Source organism: Cupressus sempervirens, chromosome 8 (assembly GCF_028749045.1).
Source record: "Cupressus sempervirens isolate cs-2001-9-10 chromosome 8, ASM2874904v1, whole genome shotgun sequence".
NCBI classification, from domain to species: Eukaryota; Viridiplantae; Streptophyta; class Pinopsida; order Cupressales; family Cupressaceae; genus Cupressus; species Cupressus sempervirens.
The window spans coordinates 89,167,262-89,182,374 of NC_143125.1; the positions used below are offsets into that span (position 1 = coordinate 89,167,262).

The window sequence follows — 15,113 nt, forward strand, 5'->3', positions numbered from 1 at the left end:
ATAATCATGTGAAGCCGCTAGAAAAGTCAAAAAATCTAGCAACTCGCTGCCTCACTAGCCAAAAAATCCAAGGTTTTCCAGCTAGCGACATAGAAAATCACTAGAAAACCTTTAAAATCTGGCTAAGGTCAAATAAGAAATGTGGGTCCCACTTGGATATGAAGTAGTGAACTGGGGAGAGACATGTGGCAGATCTGATAATCGTCACTACCTCACCATAGGGGAAGATGCACAAGGATTACCATAGCAAGCATTGAGGTGGCAACAACACGTGGCAGCAAAGGATGAGGTCATCAACCAATCTTAGTGTGACATGTGGTGTTGTTGTATAGACCATGGCTAGTAGGATAATAACAAGTGGCATCATGTGATTGGTTGAGGGGAAAAGGAGCTATTTTCAAAGGATTAAATAATATCCTCTTTACTTGAGCATTCATGCAAGATTTGAAAAAGTTTAATGTTAAAAAGTGAATATCCTATAGTTTTGACTATAGAACTTTTTAATGTTTTCAAAATTTGGATTTTTAAATGCAAAGGCATGAACAGGACTCATAAATTCAAAGGGCCATAACTGGAGCTATTTTTATCAAAAATGGCAGTCCAATATACCACCAGAACCAAGAAGAGATGAACTTTTTGAATATGAGGTCAAGTTTTGCATAGGTGCTCACTGGTTCGTGCTATAGGCCAACTTGTAAATTTTGAGGCGTTCTCAGCAGAATGGGAGTTTTTCATCATTGAGCATCAAAGTTGGTTAGAGGATAGATTTAAAGGCTTGTCAGGATCTGAATGTGGAGAAAATTATCTTTGAACTATTTTCTTTTATTCTAGAGGTCATATTGTAATTCGTTTTTCACTTTTACCATGAATTCATTTTAACACCAAAATTAGTTAGATTCTTTCATCATCAGGTTAGTGAGATATTTGATGTCTTTGAGAGGTAAAATGCAAGGATTTGATATGCAGTTATAGAGAGAAGGTAGAGAGATTCTTTCCAACTTCTTGAGGGAGAATTATAAAGGGACACATGTCAATTGCAAATTCAATCTAGGAATTTCCCTCTTGATATATATGCTTTCTTCTTCTCTTTTGTGAGGGTTAGAAAATTTGGAAACTTTTCTCTGGAATGAAGACAGTTAGTAGAACTGGCCCTGGAATTGATGAAGTATGAATGGAAGATCTAGGATTTGCTAGTTCTAGGTCATGAAGCTTTGCTTTGGCTGTGATACCCCCTTCCCATCCCATCAGTTTCTCATTCCCACCATTTTCTCTCTTGTATGATAGCATTTGTTCATTGTATAGCCTGGTTTTTTAGGTTATTTGTGAGTTAATTGCATGCATTTTAATGTATTATTTCAAGGAAATCAATATAAGGAACATCAACTGTTTAGTTTCATTTTAAATCTTGTCTACTTTCTCAATTGTGATATGATGTTTTATGGTCTTGGAACAAAGAGCTTAGATCATAGTTGCAGTCCCTTAAGGCTGTATGTTGCTTCATTGTTTCTTGTAATTCAAGGAATTATGTAAATACTTTAGAGATTCAATAGGGTTGTAGGTTTATTGAGGAGGATATCAGGTAAGAATGAGGTTTAGATCAAACATGGATATCCAATTTACAAGGTAAATGGATAGATATGGAGTCTTGGCATATGATATGTGTTCTAGAAATCCAAAATGCATGAAGGAGATTCATGAATTGCCCAGTGAATGAGGCACTAATCTGTTACAAGATCATAAGTTTTTTTTTCATACCTAGTTTTCATCCACTTTCCCCACCCACACAAAATCAAAATCAAATTCAAATCATCTTTACATTTTATGTTGAAGAGCTAGAATAGTTTAACCCTCACTTAGCTTGTGCATTCCATAGAATTGTAATTTGGTACTGCACTCCTTTGTTACTGCATAAGTCATTAGGAGACATAAGGGTTTTCATCTGCTTTGATAGATTCAGAAGTATGTTTTGCACTCGTACCATATTGATTGAATATGAGGTCCACCTACCTAGGTCTTGCAGAGCCTGAAGTGAAGAAGGGTCAAAGCCTTATAGTTGGCCTAGTGTCTGAAATGATGTGTTAAAGATGGGAGTTAGTCGCCCCTAGATGTGTCAACTTCTCATCAGGGTAATTGGAAACCTACAATGTTTTTCAAACACCAACACAATGCATATCAAATTGGTCTACCATTAGATATGGGCTTATCCACTACATTTAACATTGCCAATTTCGTATCCTACGAGGTCCTATTACATCTTCCATTCCAATAGAGGACACAAACCTTCAAGACATTGTAGCTACCTTCCCAAAACCATCTACAAGAAAGTTACAAGCAGATAAAATTTTGAGTTCTAAGGTGCATAAGGTAACTAGGAACAAGACTTCCATGAAGAATCTTGTGAAATGGTAGGCGAAGCTAGATAGTGAAGCCACTTGGGTTGTAGAAGGAGACTTCAAGGAACGTGTCATTGATCTTTATCTTATTCCCTCTTAAAGTCCTAGAAGGACTTTCAACTCATTGGTGGAGTATGGTGTAGGAACACCTAGGATAAGTCATTAGGAAGAAATAGGAGTCTTGATAAGACATAGGATGAATAACGATGTCCTTGGTATAGGGTTGCTCATGCATGTGAAGCACCAATGTAGTGCCTAATAGGCAACTAGATGTAATGTTGTATTGTTATCAATTAGGGGAAAAGTGTAAAAAGTTATCTTAGAAGGATAGATAAGCATATAAGGATAGTTAGGAATGGAAATGACCAAAACATGGTCTAAAAAACTTCCATGGTTGATTTGGAGTCTCAATATGTAGTCTTTCAAAGTCTAATGTGTCAAAATGTAAAAAATGTCTATTTTGCAAAAAATAACACATTAAAATTTTTGCACATTTTGTAATTTTTGTTTTCAAAAGTTGCAAAGGTGGTTAGAAGCACAAGGAAGTTACCAATTAGTCAGAGCTAGTTCATTTAGTTGGGAAATGAGTTTTTAAAGCCCTCCAAGTCACTATTGTATAGTTGGAAGTTTTGGAGTTGTACAGATGCATACAACAGTCAAGGAAATCAATGACATGTTGAAGGAAAGAATGGGATTTTGGTTGACATGAGATTCAATCAGTTCTTTTGCATTGGAATATAGTTTTTTCATTTTCTATAATTGCTTCTTGGTTTAGGTAGAAGTTCTTAGCATTCAGTTTGTGTTCAGAATAATTATTTTAGGAAATTGCTTGTTTGTTGACCAGTACTGGGGCTGACTTGGAAAATGGTATCTACCAGCATTCCCCATGGTTGAAACCTTGAAAAATTCTAGTAGACACCTTGAAAATTGTTTAGTAGGAAGGATGGATCAAGAATGAAAGGTACTTGAGCCATTTCGTTCGAAGCCCTAGGTGAGATAGAGTTGTACTTGGCTAGAAATTGATCCAAGGAAACTAGATTTCTCACAAGGGTGAATTTTTTTGAATAGAAGGGTGTTATGGTAGGATAGAGAATTGAATGGAGACTATATATATGAAAGGAGTTGTGGAAGTCCCTAGTGAAGGAGCAAGACTAGTTTTACTACTAACTAGTCTAAATTGCTGGTAAGCCCTAGCAAACTCTCAAAAATTGGGTTAGGGCATATGGTAGATGTTGAAAACCTAAGATCTCAATAATTTTGAAGGAATTTGTAAAATAGTATCTCAATTTAAAGTTTTTTTGGGACCTTCTTAAGGGAAAATTTACACAAATCCAAATTTAGTCCATTAGGAGGTCTAATTCAGGGCTATTAGGCCTAATAGGAGTTTTTCATTTTTTTTGAGGGATTGCATAGAAATATAATGGATGGATTATGGTAGATGGATATAAATAATTCTAAGACACGCTAAGAAGAGCCTCCAACCCTTGCAAGATTAGATAAGTCATCAAAGAGGCCTAAAAGGAAGTTTCAAGCTAGTATGCAAGCCTGAATAGGAAGGTTAGCCTAAGGGAAAGTTATCTCTAATTGATTAGGGTTGGCCTTGTGTAAGAAGGGGATATAAAGGAGTGTATATCAACTATATTCACTATCCTAGACTACTCCTATTAAGAAGGCAAGAATCCCTATGCTTCAAATAGTGTATGATGATGAGCTCAATGTAAAACTTTCAGAAGATGATATCAAAGATCTAGCTTTTGATCCTTGTCATTGAACATTGGAGACTTCTAGTGCTATTTCTTTGAGCTCTTGAGGTTGGAAAAATTGCACTTCCATTCTATCAAAGTTTTAAATCTCAAATGTAGGGCTCTAGAGGGGAAAATTGAAGATATCGAGATCAAGAGCTTGCTAAAGGACATAATGACTGAGCAGTAGAAGATTTAATAGGCTATTGAAGAACTAGAAGGAATATAGACAAAATAGAAAATATCACTAAGGAAGTGTTATCAAAATGATAGGAACTACCTGACTCTTCTATGGATTGCTTGAGTATGGTTTTGAATGTCATGGAACATGGCAATGAAGTCAAACTAGGGTTGGACTTGGAGGAAATAGACAAGGACAATGAAGAAGTTGAACCTAGAAAATGGACTTGCTCACATGCTAAAAATAAATAGAAGGAGGTTTAGATTGACCAGAATGACATTAAGGTCACAAAGAAGATAAAAGGAATTCAACTATAAGAGCTAAAAGACAAGGTCCAAGATGCGACCTAGGTTGCTTCTTTTTGTGTTGGTTTATTCTGGTCGTTGTTGTTAGTTAGATTTTTTGTGTTTTGTTTTGAGTGTTGGCTTTAGCCAAGTTTGGCTAGCTTTCATAATGGGTGTATCTGCTAGCCAAATTTGTTTTTTTTTTTTCTTTTGATGACTTAATGCTTATTTAATTTCTGTAAAACTCTTCAGATTTAGGGTCCCCTATAAAAAAACTTGTTTAACCCTTAATTAAAAAAACTATGTAGTTGATTTAATCAATATAAAATAAATAAATCCAACCCAATTAGATGCCACACATGGCTAATTTAACTAATTGTGGTAATTAGCAATTGTTATCTTCCCTCAACAATCATTAAATATTGAAATCAAATTAACCAATGCAAAAAGAGATTTGAGCTCACATGGGTCAAAAAAACTTCATTCTCTATCCTTAATATTGGCTTTGAATGTCAACCACTCATTTTTTCTTCTTTTCCTAATATTTGAATCCATTAATCCAACCTTCATCAAACCATGCTTATCCTTGCTCTATCGCCTAGCATTGGAAAAATCTATAAATACGAAGAATTCTAAGAGAAAATCATCTACTTTTACCCACTCTCATTTCCATCCACATTAAGTCTTTTGAATTCAACTTTTGGAATCATTCTAAGATTATATAGCTTGTAGTTAGTCTTGTTTTGAGCATACTTAAATCAAATTCTTAATGATTGATCATGATTTAGCAAATATTTGCATCTCATTTTAGAGGTTGTGACTTTAGGAATACTTGCGTAGATCTAAAAATATTTTTTTAGTTCTTCTAATTAGAGAGCCATAGGATTCTTATTGATTTTTAGGATTCCATGCTATCAATATTTTTAAATATTTCATATTTTTGAATTGAATCAATCAAACTAATCCTATGAAGGTATCCAACATATATAGTTTGTGAATAAATAAGTTGAAAGAAACAAAGGTTATGGGGCATCAAATTTTGAAAATTTGACCACAATGATAAGCTAAGAAGTATGAATGGATTATAGAGTAATTAAAGAAAATGAACAATATTAGGAACATGAGTTGACAAAGCGGATGAATTATTTTATTGCCTATGAGAAGATGATTCATATCATGATACGACATATTGTGTGTTGAAGGGTACACCCAAAAACACTACATTGATGAATTATGAGCATTAGTAAGGTGTATATCCACGTTTTCACCTTTCTATATTCCTAATTTTTCTTATTTACTTTTTTGTTCTGATTCTTTTTTAACTTAATGCCAATTTATTGCACTTTAATGCTCATTTGACCTTTTATATTTTCCCAACACTTGGTGTTCCCTATTTGAAATGTCTTAGAGGGGTTGATTATAGCTAAACTTTTCTGTCAATTCATTTTCATTTCACGTTTCACCTCCTATCTTTTCCCCACACTTGGTCTTCCCCATTTGAAATGTCTTAGGGGATGGTTTATAGCTAAATTTATCTACCCATTCCTATTTAATTTAATGTTTTCTTTCCATGTATTTAATTTATTGATATTTTCCTCTTGCCTTCATCCACCACCTAAGTTGACACATAATCACCTTTTAGGCTTTATATCCAATATGGGTTCTTACATATGGTGACACTAAATTACCACTTTATTTTCTTACATCTCATCATGGTTCCTTATTTACCTATATAATCGTGCATCCCATTTTATGATGAGTCCTACAAATTCCCATTATTTATTGGTTTGCAAGCTTTGACCCCATGTTCTTAAATCATATTTTTAGAGCTTGAATACTAATCCTATAATATTGATCTCACTAAACCAAAGTTACTTATTGATCCTACTTTGGTAGACTAGGATGATTTAAAATTTATATTTTGAGCTTAGATTGAGCCTAGGTGGCAAGAGAAGAGGAAAATGATTAGTAAAATAATGGTAACAATAAAACATTGAACTGACGCAATTTTCCATGGTCTAGAATTGCAAATAGACATGGGTATAGGAATAATCGCTGAATTAAAAAACCATAGAATAGGCAGGGTAAAGGGATATGAGATTGGCTAAATCCTAAACTAAGATGTAAATCATACCAAAAGAGAAAGGAAGTTTTGAAAAAAAAAAATCAGCTAGATAAGATTTAGGTTTTAGTTTAGACGTTCCCTTTATCGTCTTATTATAAAAAGAAATGAAAGAAAGTATTATAAAAAGAAAAGTCAGTCCTTCCTCAAGCATGAATTATTATTATTATTATTATTTGGGGAAGTGGAAAACATTTCACATGCATGATTCGTTTATTGGGGAAGCGGAAAACATATTCTTCCCTTCCATATGAAACTAAGAATATATAAATAAATAAATACACATGGAAAATCAAATGAAATGAATGACGGGATGGGCGGAATCAAAGCTTCTCAAAAGAGAGAGCTAACATAATCCTTGTGTCGTCAAGAAAATTTCAAAGGTGCAAAAACTTCCATCACTGCCATCAAATTCGAAGCCTGCTTCCCACTCAATGTACACGTTTTTGTGATCCAATTATTATATTTGGCATCCGTGGTTTGGTTGTTGAACAACGTAGGGCTTGGGAACAACTCGGGCGTCATCAGCAGGGGAGACAACAATGTTCAAGCCGCAGGGAAAACCGATTATGGGTCGAGCCACTGGAACATGCCCCGTTGAACATAGAATGAAGTCCTCTCAAGTATGTGTTGTGTGGATACCCCTATTCCAAACCACGTATCAGCCTACCCAACAAGCTAGTCATGATTTGGCTGCTCTCTCGGAAATAGTAAAAGCCTTAGTAGCTCTCTCAATAAGGAACTTGCTTCTAGAATTAACTTGCTACAGGAGTCTGTTAGACAGCTTTCTCCAAGACAATATTCTCAAGCGAATAATACGAGCACTCCTAACATGCCATCCCTCGACATATCACCCGAAGTAGGGAATAACACGGGCGTGTTGAACAACGCAGGGGTTGGGAACAACTCGGCCGTCATCAGCAGGGGAGACGGCAATGCTCAAGCCGCAGGGAAAACAGAGTATGGGCGATTGCAGGATGGAACATCGAAAAAGGGCAAATAAAAAGGAGATCGGCTGCATTCTGCTTCGGACAACGCATCTGCTGCTGCTGAAATCTGTGAAGGCGTCTCAGAAAATGTTGAAATACTTGCCAAAGAGGTAATAATTTTCAATAACCATTTTGCACGAGTCAAGTATGATATTAATATCTTCTACCTTCCTCTCTTCATTCTAGCTTTTCATGTGTGCATTATTATTTTGCTCAGATCTTTGGTGAAGAACAGATTAAGTGATTTGTTGGCCCTCATTCTTACTGTATGACATCATTAAATTATTTTAATGCAATGTCCATGCCTTGAATGCTGTATGACATAGGTTGAACAGATTTCGCAATTTTCTGGAGATGAACACTCCACAGCAATAAAGATGTTAGAGGCAGCTGGAACATGCCCCGTTGAACACTGGAGGGTCAAAAAAATAATGAAGTCCGCTAAAGTATGTGTTGTGTGCTGTGTGCTGTGTGTTGTGTGAGTAAATAAATATGTATTTACCGGTAATTCATCACCTGTAATAGCTATATTGGCTTCTTGTTGCTATCTGTGTTGAGCTGTCCACTCAATACGGGGTTGCTTGTTGAATGAATGTATTTTAATAAAGTCTACCAGACCAGCCAGTCAATGACACCACTTTCATGTTCTTTTCTATGTCTGTCCGTCTCTGTCTGTCCGTCTCTTATGAATCTATGCGTGCTCTGTCACAACCCATCTTGTTGACACTTTTATTTCGGTTACAGACATTGTTTGACTTGGCCGTATGTGTTGGTCTAAGTTGTTATGGATGAACGATTGGACTTACTACTTGTTATATTTGTGTTCAGTTTTACACCACTTTCATGTTCATTTTTACTAGCTTCTTGGTAAAAGATGTGATGAAAAAAGCTGGTTTAATGTACACACCATATAATTTTTATTTTTATTTAAATTATATTAAAATTGTAAATGGTATGTGAGGATTATAAAAATTTACATTTTCTTTAATTATATAGGGGAGACGAGGCAATAGCCATCCACATATAAAATAATAGCACATGTACTAATTAGTGAGGTTCATTTGAGCAAAAAGTACTTTTTTTTTGGAAGCGGCTATTGGGGTTTGGGAGTGGTGGCGGGGGGGGGGGGGGGAAGAACCTGAAAGGTTATCTTTAAGCTATTCACTCACTTCCAGAGGTTCGCTAAAAATAGGGCAAATTTTGACATATGAATTAGGAGTTCTAGGTGCTAAAAGTTGGCCTAGATGATTACTAGATCGTCTCCCCTATTTTCAAATCTATAAAAAAAGATTAAACAATTGAATCTAGAAATTAAAAAAGGAAAGGAAAGTTTGTTTTATAGTCCACGACACCAGCCATAGGTGTATGGATTAACATATGGTGACAGTGTATAGGACTACCTCATATTCCTTGCAAGAGGTACCTAAATGATGACCAATATCTTTATTTTTTAATTTGTGCTTTTGTTTTATTTTAATAATTAATATATGTAGTTTAGTAGATCAAAAGAAATATGTATAAGAATTTTAAACCTCATTTTAGCATTTTGTTAAATTTATAGTAGTATTGTGTAATTTGTTAAGGGAGAGTAATATAAATAATATAGATTTATTATATTTCACTATAATTGCTATTATTATTTCAAAACCAACCATTAATCTCAAAACCAACATTGCCACCTTTTTAACTTTCTTTTAAAATGTCAGAAAATTATTACCTAGACCTATTGTGGAGATCAATGGTTGTCAGCGTATCTCCAATGGAAAAGTTTAAGGATTTTTAAAATATATTTTTTAGTTTGCTCTTATCAAGTTTGACAAGTACGCCTCTGATGGTTGATTTTTCTAAAATTTCTATTGCCATTTAGTGATCTACTTGATTAGTTTGTATATTGTGAGAGAAATGGGTCTGTTCATCTTATTCTGTTACTATATAATTTTATTACAGATTTTTATTTTTGACTCTAGTAAAAGAGAAACACAATCTATTTTGAATTATCATGTTCATCTAGTTTAATAGAAAAACTTCCATAGAACTATAATGTTTCCATACAAGTAATTTATTTTCCTATCCTTCATCACCCAAGCCAGATTTTATTTATTGGTTTATTTGGTGCATTCTATCAAGAAATCTTGAATGGCGGTTTGTATTGGTAACAAACATCTCAAGTAGGGCCGCTTTCTTGAAAATTGGATCAGCTCAATTTTTAAGCCGATAGGCTTATTAGGAGATTTGGTCTAACCTTAAACATCACATACTAAGGAGAAAAATAAGTTTGGAAAAAATAAATCAACTTTGACTATTTAACACTTTTAGTGTAGGAATGAAAGTTAGTGTTAGTGTGTGATGTTTAAGGCATCCAGAGAGTTGTTGTGGGAATGTTATGACACTCCGATGATGATAGATGCCGAGAAATGTGGAAATGGTGCATGTATGAATGTTTCAAGAAGTGTTGCTCAAATTGCCAACTCTGCAGTGTGTGAGAAACCATTTGCATTTTCTATAATGTACCTTTCCTCACATTTGTTAACCTCTACCTTTCCCAATTATTTTATTGTTTGTTCTATTATATTTTCATACTAAGCAATGAGAAAGATAAAAAAGTGCATCACTATTAATGAATACGACTACAGTTTTAAAAGTAAAATATTTATTAGAAAGGTGTGAGATAAATTGTAGCTGTGCAAAATAAATAGATGAAAAATGGAATAATCTAGCTTCAAAATTTAAAATAAATTACCATTTTCAAAATAGATTATTATTTCTATGCAGCACCTCCACTCTCAAAATGCACACTATAATTTAATATTTATTTAAATGCAGTGAATGAGACTGGTGATGGCCAAACAAGCTACTTAGGAAAATGTTCACATCTACTCTAAAAATATATCAATATTAGGTTAGACTACATTAGCTTTTGATTTGAGGTTTTCATTCCTTTTATATAAATTTTTCATTTTTTCATTATTATTTAAACGTATTAATAAGTTAATTACAAGCTAATCATACTTAAGTTTTAGGAATAGTATATAATGACTTTTTGAATGTATCAATCAATTAATTTACAAGCTAATCAGACTTATGTTTTAGGAATAGTTAATGACTTCATGTTCTCACATTGTGATTTCTATCTTTTCAATGTCAAAATATATATTGGTGAGTAGTGCACATGTTGTCCAACTCATAGGCTAAGAATCGATTAAGGAAAAGGCACACAAAACACATCTTTTTATTTATAAACATATTAAATATTTGCTAACTTATTTTGGAGTTGTAATGAGCTCTCTTCATATAATTTTTTGATTTGAAAGTAGTTACATGTTTTAATTAAAAAAATTAGAAAAATTTATTGTAATTTAAACATATTATTATCTATCTAAATTTGGTTATAAGGAAACCTCTCAACTTATAGAGGGTAAAAATTTGTTAATTTGTTATAATTATCATAAAATATATTTATTGCTATTAGTTATGATTGCAATTTGATTAGGTTGGAGAGCATTCAACAAGACTAAGGAATATGTGTATAATTCAATAAAGATTCTTATTCTATAATACTGGGTATGCACACATTTTTACATATAATATTTTAAAGCTTGAATTGTCTAAGCTTGAAAAACATACAATTTTGAGTAGGCAATCAATCAGGTTTGAAACTATTTCAAATTATAATTATGGTCAAGACTTAGATAATTATTAAGTTTAGGACAAGTTTAATGAATTATGATAGGATTACAATTCAATGTATAGAGTTAGGGTTTGATAAGATTAGCATCATGGTTTTATTTAGAATAGGATTTAAAATGGATAAGGAATAGGGATAGAATTAAAAAAAGGGTAATAATTTCATTTAACAAGGGTTAGAGTTCACTTAAAATTATATAATAGAAATTTGCAAGCTATTATTAGTTATGATTCAATGTTAGGACATCAATTATAGTCACACAATAAATATTTTAGAACTGGCATGGATGTCAACCAACATTTTAGATATCAATTAGGGTTACATAATAAATATTTAACAGCTAACATGTGAGAAAATAGTAGGAGAGGAAGAAGACAAGTAGGAGTAGGAGGAGGAGAAGAGAATGAGAACAAGAACAAGAAAACAAGGCCAAGGAAAATAATTGGAAGGAGGGGGAGAAAAATGAAATTATTTTACATATATGAAAAAGAAAAGGTATAATTACTTCATCTTACACAAGACAATTATTATTGTACAATCTTTTCACTTTAGTGCATATATTTCACATAAACAACATTAAAGAGAGTAAGATAAGATAGGTAAGGAGAACACCAATTAAAAAAGGATGAAGGAAAAGAAGCATAAGAATAACTAGCTAGAGTCAGAACACTCTTTGAGGTCTAATTTTAATGTTTCTCCTTAATACTTACATTATCTAAATATAGTACAATAGATAGACTTTACAGTTGGTAGACTAGATAGAATGAGAAATTCAATCAAATTTTAGAAATAATTGTCTTTAATAGAGAAGGATAACTTTTGAAGAAGGAAGAGAGGAAGAAGAAGGAAAAAAAGAAAAAGAAAAAAAGTGAAGGAGAAGAAAAAGAAGAAGGGGATGAGGAAAATGATGAGGAGGAGGATATAGGATAGAGAACGAAACCACCGAGAAGAAAAGGATGATGAGGAGAAGAGTGGGAAAGGGAAGAAGAAGAAGGAGAAATGTAAAAATAAGGAGGAGAACTCAAAGTAGTAACAAATAACAAGAAGGAATTGAAGGAGAAGAAGGAGAAAGAGGGAAAATGAAAAACAACAAGGAAAATGGTAAGAAGGAAGAGTAAAATGGGAAAGGAGGATGAAAAGAAGGAGGAGGAGGAGGGAAAAGGTGGAGGAGGAGAGTAATAAATAGAAGATAGGGAAGGATGAGGGAGGAGAAAAGAGAAGGAGAAGGAGAAGAAAAAGAGAAATGAGCAAAAGGAGGAAAAGAAAGAGGAGGAGAAAGAGAAGGAAAAGGAGGAGGACTTTTGGAGAAGGAAGAAAGGAATAAGAAGAGAAAAAGAAAAAGAAAAAAAGGGAAGGAGAAGAAAAAAAAGAAGGGGGTGTGAAGCGAAAAAAATAATAATGGAATGAGAAAAATGGTTAAATGGAAGAATAGATATGGATTTTGATGGAGATATAGATGCAAATAGACATATGACTATAGTTAGAGAGAGAGAGAGAGAGAGAGAGAGAGAGAGAGAGAGAGAGAGAGAGAGAGAGAGAGAGAGAGAGAGTTTTCAATTATCAATTTCAAAAAGGAAAGTTGTCTGTTTCATAGAAGAAATTATAGTTAGAGGGATAGGGACATAAGACTCTAATGCTCAGGGGATAGTATAGGGAAAATGAGTTAGGTGTAAAATAGAAAGGGATCAAAGAGATAGAGAGGTGAAAATATCAATGGAGATTAAAATAGAGAGAATAATGAGAGAGAGAGAGAGAGAGAGAGAGAGAGAGAGAGAGAGAGAGAGAGAGAGAGAGAGAGAGAGAGAGAGAGAGAGAGAGAGAGAGAGAGAGAGATTATGGGAGAGAAAAAGAGGAAATGAGTAGGAGGGGAGAAGCATGAAGAGGATAGGGGGAAGTGTGAGATGAAATGATATAATGATAAGTATGCATGAGTTGGTAGATGGACAATAGATAGATTGGAAGGTAGGTGAATAGATTGGTTATTTGTATAAGGATGTATAATGTATACCCCTCTCTTTACCTTTCAACCCCTCTTAGTAATATGCAATTATATAAGATTTCGCATAATTAAATTAGTAAGTTAAGAGAAAAAATTCAATATATTCATATTTATGATAGTATATTAATCAATAATTTTTATTTTATTTTTTGTGAGTTAAAATTAAACTTATTTTGTACTAGAAATATGGAAGTTCAAAAGTTGTACACGATCAAATGATGAAATTAGTTAAGTCTTAATCAAATCTAATTATTCATCCCTAATCTTGGATACCTCACAAAAAATAGGTATCAAATTTATTTCTAACTTTCGGCTTCATGGTCTTTTACCTATAAAAAATAATTAAACTTATTTTATATGGCTCTACAAAATACAAGAGCATAGTATTCAGATATTGTAAAATGGATCATCAAAAGAGAAAAACCCATGGTCATTATAACTAATAACATAGTAGAGTTAGAAGCCCTCCAAGAGGGGCTTGAACTTAGCTTAAATTTAGAAGTAAAGAAATTGCTAATAGAAGGGGATTCCCAAATCATTTTGAATATCATAAGAAAAAGAAAAACACCAAACTGGGTAATGAATTCAAAACTTGAAGAAGTGGTAAATATAATAGACCAAATAGAGGAAATTAGGATTCAACATATCTACTAAGAAGGCAACATAGAGGAAGATTACCTTGCAAACAAGGGAGCAAATGGAGAGGATATATTATTGCAACAAACATAGTTATCCATAAATATATTACTATATATTTCAATATGTATTGTCTTCCACAAATTTGGATACTAGCTCCCTGATAGGTTTGGACCTTCCCATAGCACCTATCATAGCAATATTTTTAACATTTGAGAACCCTTGGATCTAGGAACTTTTGGATCCATGCTAGTAACATGGAAAAGACAAAGACTAAGCATAACTAAGAAAAATGATAGATTTCAAATTATAATAGAAAGGTATATATAAACTAAACTCTTGGAGCTACAAAGATCATCAGTTTTTAATTCTTCATAAGGTATATAGATTTTTTGAGAATTCATCTAAACATCAAAAACTAGAACTCTCCATTGATTTATTTAACCACATTGTAACATTTCAAAATTTGAGAGACCTAAGAACTGATCTTAACAAGCATGACCTTCCTATTTTACCTTTTGATAAAATGTGTTAGATACTTAAGACAGATTACTTCAAATTCCCTTCTTAAATTCTTGAATTCACAAACCATAGGTATCTTTCCCCTCAGTCATCACATTACTATTTTTCTCATTTCTAATGATACTACTTCAACCTTCGAGGGAAGAGACCATATTCAGCTAAACAATTTCAGGAAGGGATTTTATACTCATTCGATATATAACTCCATTCCAAGATTGATAATAGAAAATGAATAAGAAACTAAGTAATAAGTTTTATTTGTTTTATTCTAATTGCTAACCTTTTGAAAGTTGTTAAGATGATTATGTCAGAGGCATTGAACCTTGACTTTCTTATATAGGGCATATGCACCGAGCTGTGGTGCCAAAAAGATGACAAGTTTTTTTTTTTTTTTCTAATTTTCAATAGCGCGTACGCGCTATGGCTTGGGTCACCCAAGCCATAGTGCGTACGCGCTATTTTGATGTCCAAAAAGTTATATGATGCACTGCAGACCCACGGCCCATCATTTTCATTTTGTTTTTTGGCTCTCCAATAGTGCGTACACGAGTTTGACAGCA

The 15,113-nt window shown here is 33.3% G+C and overlaps 1 long non-coding RNA gene across 2 annotated transcripts; it reads left to right on the top strand.

The window, feature by feature from the left end:
• The first annotated feature begins 7,045 nt into the window (after positions 1 to 7,045).
• On the top strand, positions 7,046 to 8,544 carry LOC149541766 (uncharacterized). 2 transcript variants are annotated; one of them, XR_016355161.1, is made up of 2 exons: positions 7,046 to 7,821; positions 8,047 to 8,544. It is a non-coding gene; the product is annotated as an uncharacterized LOC149541766 (long non-coding RNA). The 2 variants fall into 2 exon arrangements; XR_016355160.1 differs by having other exon boundaries at positions 7,048 to 7,821; positions 8,038 to 8,544.
• The last annotated feature ends 6,569 nt before the right edge of the window (positions 8,545 to 15,113 follow it).